Raw genomic sequence first — 6,000 nt, 5'->3', positions numbered from 1 at the left:
AATACAAGTGAATCCCCAAAGGAACTTTGTGTTGGTAAATGACAGTTGTTCAAATGGACAGGATTTCAGTTCTGTTCAACATGTTGATGCTCATATGAACTATGTTTTCAGCTCAAACATGAACCATTTCAGCACAATTAATGCTATATTTTCATGCCTCAAATGGCCAAGTTATATTTGAACTCAATTGACCTGAAAAACAAATATTCTTTTCTTTTGGATTCCCCAGTTTTTCTTCCCAGATTCTCTCCTCCATATCACATGTTTTATTTGTACAGGTTCAGTCTGGAGTATGGTGCTGATCCATCCTGCTTCTGTTCCACCAATACATACATGAAGAATGGCACACAGCACTGTTTACATCAACACTTTTACAATAAGAAGCATTTTTATACAGAAAGAACAATTCTATATTTTTCTTTCCTCTTTAGTCTGATGCTAAACTATCCAATAAATAATAGTGCTCCTAGTTTTTGCACAGGGATCATTAGTGTAAACGCTGACATGGCTGCAGAGCATCAGTATGATGGGATCCACAACAACCATGTCACATCCGTCCACTGACACATTTAGTGTTTTTGTGTCAGTTGGGATTGTTTTAGATCCACAATACCAACATTTATGAAGAAGAGCACAGTTAGCAATAGGAAGTCTAGAAGTTTATTCCTAATAAAGTACTGGGACTGACCAGAGCATCATGGGTAATGTCACGTCCATCCACCAGCAAAAGTTTTCACATACACGTGCTATTCCAAATCCAATATTTATGAAAATAGAGCTTCCACTGTCAGAGAATATCAGTAGTCTGTGCACAAATGGATTAGCATTATTTACACACACTTCTATGACTTTAGGACAACTTTTTTTTTTTTTTTGTTGACAAAAATGGCCACTCATTTGACCCGAGTAAATTTCAGCTGAAAAACCTTTAACGAAACCATCCAGTGCCACGTAGATGGATTTAGAACAACTCCCAAGGGGAAGCCTATTTCACCCCAGAGAAAGTGGGATCTGTGCATTAAAAGAGATGCGACAATCCAGGAAAAGTGTCACCAAATGGCACTGCATGGATAATCCAAACCCGAGTTCTCACCACACCAGGACGGGTGCTAAACTTGTGCTAACTGAGACAGTGTAACACAGATGCTCTCCTATGATTGGGTGTGATGACGCACGCGGGCTGCTTCCCACATTCTCCCTAAATAATCCCACATTGGGTCTATCTACGCCACCTTTATCTGCTTGGCGAAAGAAACCAGAGAGGATGAGAGCTGGATGAACAGATGAATTCAGTTTTATTACCATCAAAATCATCAACTCAGTCAAGGAGTACAGTACAGAGCTCACAAATGCAGGCCAGCACCTACAGGTGACCAGTGGTCCTGGCAAACATCACATTTACAAATACACCTGGAAGTGCATGGCAAAAATGAACAGACGTGGAATACTAAATACAGTGAGGATGTACTGGGGAAAAGCCTTGCCTTAAACAGTGTTTAAACAGTATTTATTTGCCATCTAAACAAAGAGAATGGACTACATTAAATAATCTATTCACATTAAAAAGATACACTATATGGGCAAAAGTATTGGGACACTTTGGTGTTCAAGTGTTTCTTTTCTAATAGGGGTCTGGGATACAAAACAATAATGACTAATATCAGAATATAGGTTTATATTGGGATGAATATCATTGCATCGGTTAGTTTGGTTTAAATTGTTATGTTTGCTTCGAAAATGTGTAAGATATGGTTTTTACTTCATTTATCTTAACATTGATTTTTTTTCTTTTCTTTTTTTTTTAATCCATTACTATGATTTTAAGTGTTCTACCTCTAAATTTCTGGAGATATTATTTGTGCTTTGACTGTAAATGATCATTTTCAAACTAACCATCTACTATCACTTACGAAGAAAAACCGCAGAAATGCCTCAGACATGGTTTTGACATGATTTCTTTCAACGCTGAGTTTTTTGTTTTTTTCCAATTTTTTATTCAAAACAGTCTCATAATACACAGGGCAGCATTGATACAAAGTACACTGATGTCTCTTCTTTGTTTTTTTGTTTTTTTGTAAAGAAAAAAGGGTGTCGATATTGCTCACAAAAAGAAAAAAAAAAGAAAAAAGAGATCATTTGTGAATCTGTTGCATGAATATCGTCATCCAGTGCAACACAAAGCAGAGGAGTAATTTGTGAAAATTCTGTGTTTTTAATGGCCATTCAACTTTAGCAGAACAATAACATGAATAGTAATAAAAGGTTATATATGTAAACAAACACATTTACATTCAATTATATGCAGTGACTTTGTTGTTTTAAGGTTCAAAGTTCATTTTAATGTCTCTTGTGGGAGAAATTTACTTAGACAACATGAAAAAACAATGATCCATGATTATGGTTTAATTGTTGTAATTTCCAAAATATTTTTTCCTACTCTGACTGTAAATAATAATTTTCTACCACAACTAACCATTGACTTTCTTCACATTTCACTCAGGAAGAAAAATCTCACATGACATTTTAAAGAAATATTAATGTTTTTTTTATCTCACAACAGCATGAACAGGACATCTTATAGCTATAGACATGATGTGTCCCAATATTTTTGTCCATGTACTTTATAAACATCAATATTTCCTTAAAGGGGTCATATTTGTCTAAGCAAATATGACTAAGCTAATACAGTTTGAATTTGAACCCTCCAGGTGCTGCAAAGCTATCTTTATATTCATTTAGGCAAAAATCAAGTGGCTTTCTACAACCTGTTTGAATTCCTGCTTAATTTGTTATGTCTATAACTACAGTTGTGGAAAAAGTTATTAGACCACCCCTTGTTTTCATCAATTTCTTGTTCATTTTACAATGAACAAGAAACTAAAGGTACAACTAAAGGTACACTTGTTTGGACAAATATAATAATGACAACAAAAATAGCTCATAGTAGTTAAATTTCAGAGCTGATATCTATCCATTTAACATGTTTTCTTGATAATAACCAAAATCACTTCAGTTCTTCCATCAGTATCTATGTCATTGTACTGACAAAAACAGTGCTTTTACACATTCCATGTTTTCTTTTCTGTCTGTTTTAGTCATATGATACACACAGGAGTTAGGACTGGATAGCATAACTATTGTTTTTCTTGACTTTAGATGGTCTAATAATTTTTTTGATTGTAGTTACCAAGGTTCTAATAGTTTTGGATTTTTCATTATAGTTTAGTTTTATTTAGTTTTGACTTTGTTTCTCTAATTCAGTTAGTTTTAATTCATTTTTAGAGTAGGTTTGCTAATTTTTAATAGTTTTCATTTTTTTCTAAATGCTTAGTTTTAGTTTTGTTTCAGTATTAATTTTAGTTTTTTATATCTTTTCTCTTCTTCTCTGTCGTATTCAAATAAATTGAGTGGGGACCAGAAGACGACTGGAAACCACAAGTGAACACAAGTGACAGACCGTGAAGTGTCGTATAGCCGCTACCTAAACTTGCTAGAGTGAAATAAATCGATTTCATATCAATCCGACATTGACAAAGACGAAAACGAAAGGAATTTTATCCAGAATTTTGATATGGTTTAGTTTTGTAAGCACACAATACAGTTTCAGTTAACATTTTTTTCTTTTAATTATAGTTATTTATTTTAGTTAACGAAAATGTTTTTTCATTTCTAGTTTTCGTCATTTCATTAAAAACCTTGGTAGTTCTGTCTCCACTTTTGCATATATAAGGTTCAGACTTCCGACAAACATTTCTCCGAGTACGACATAACTGTTTGTCAGCAGCAGTGGTTGTAGTCCAGACTGAAAATCTGTCCAAACTTGGAGCCCATTACCTAAAATGTTCAGTTGTTGGTTAAACGGGACAGAGCAGCACAGCCAATAACCTGGAGGGGGTGGGGCCTGAAGTGTCTCCTGTGCATTTAAAGGGCCAGCACTCCAAACCACCTTTCTGGTGTCATTAGTCAGAAATAGGGTTGAAGATGGACCTGTGGAGTTGAATGAATGAAGAATTCAGAGCCAAGTAGAGCATTTACAGTTCATGGAGACCAAAGGGAAATGTGGGAAAATGAAGAATAACATTTATAAAAGACAAATATCACTGCTTTAAAGCTACGTATGATGTTTGTCACCAATTTTAGGATTTATTCACTTTTTCTACCATATTTCAAGGTTATTTTGGCTAATTTTTTCCTTATTTTTCAAGCATGTTGCTCATTTTATTCTCATTTTACAAGTTTTTGTACATTTTATCCTATGAATAATTGAGATAAAACTGCTTTTTCATCAGTTATTTACATGTATTGGTAATGATAATGTAAATATGTAGATGCTTTTGATCGACAACAGCTGTTTAGGTCTTTAAGGGTTAAGGTGGAAATTCAGGAGATTCATGTCACAATAGAAAAAGAAAAAGACAAGAGTGAAATCTCAATAAACGTTAGTGAACGGTGAGGAACGTTCTTCTACATTTCAGCAACCTCAACAGGTATCTATAGTCAGTCTGAACATCAGATTCATGGGATAATATGAAGAAAAACAAATAGATTTCACTTCCTCTAAATGGACCTAGAGGGGGCGGGGCCTGAAGTTGCTCATGTGCATTTAAAGGGCCAGCGCTCCAAACCTCCTCTCTGGTGTCATTACTCAGAAATAGGGTTGAAGATGGACCTGTGGAGTTGAATTAATGAAGAATTCAGACCCAAGCAGAGCATTTACAGTTTGTGGAGACCACAGGGAAATGAGGGGAAATTTATAATTACACTTAAAAAAAAAAAAAAAAAAAAAAAAAGCTAAATATGACTACTTTGAGAAAAGTTAAATAGAATGAAAAAATTAAGAAAAAAATTAAGTAGAATGTTATCTACAATTTGCTCCAATCTGCCAATAATTAAAAACAACATTCACCTAAAGGGTGAACGTCCTGCTTTTCCATTTATTGTTTTTAATCTGCACTGGAGGATTAGTTTAGGCTAATGGGAGATTTTTCTTCCGGAGTGAAATGTGAAAAAAAGTAGATGCTAGTTGTGGTAGAAAATGATCATTTACAGTCAAAGCACAAAAAATATCTAGAAATTTAGAGATAGATCATTTAAAATCATAGTCACTGATTAAAAAAAAAAAAAAAATCAGTGTTAAGAGAAATTAAGAAAAAAACATCTCTTAAACGTTCTGAAACCAAAGATAACAATTTAAATGAAACTAACCAATTCAATGATATTTATCTCAATATAAAACTATATTACGTCATTAGTCATTATTGTTTTGTATCCCAGACAATCCCTGTTAGAAAAAAAACACCTGAATTCAATGTGTCCCAAAACTTTTGTCCATATAGTGAATTTTGAATAAGCCTCTCCTTAAAATCTACATTTTTACCTCAGACAGTGTGAGAAATATAGCAGTAGACTCTGAAACGACAAAGTCATACAAACAATAAAGGTGTTTTTCTTCAGAGTTGTTGTGCCATTTAACCTGAAGTGCACATTTTCCTCTAGATTCACAGGCGTGCACAGTAAATACTGGGTAATTCAGACAAAGTGGCAAAGGACGAAACATGACAAGGTAGACTAATTATGTCATGTCTTATCTGATGTCAGATGTGGCCGCTGTCCGACTGGAGTCCGGACGGAAGAACGAATATGCATCCAACAGCAGCCACATGTTGGATAATTGGACCCGACAGCTGGTGAGGACTAGAGACTTCTACTAACAGGTACATGGACTGGATCGAAAAAGGACACCAGGAATCACAGTTTCTACAGCCAAAGTCGAATATTGCTCAATTTCCTTTAGAGTGGTTGCCAAGGACACCGCCTGTAGCTCATTATTAACGCTCGAGGGGATCAGTGACTGGAAAGAGAAAGATTGTTATTCCTGCTTATCAAGTATAAGGTTAAAATGTAGGTTAGAAAAGAAAGCGAATGGAAATATGAGTGTGAGGAGATCAGGTGGATGGGATGCTTGGTGTCCAGTACAGTGCAGATCGAAAAAGCTGATAA

Source organism: Sphaeramia orbicularis, unplaced genomic scaffold, assembly GCF_902148855.1.
Source record: "Sphaeramia orbicularis unplaced genomic scaffold, fSphaOr1.1, whole genome shotgun sequence".
Lineage (NCBI taxonomy): Eukaryota > Metazoa > Chordata > Actinopteri > Kurtiformes > Apogonidae > Sphaeramia > Sphaeramia orbicularis.
This window is presented reverse-complemented; position numbering follows the sequence as displayed.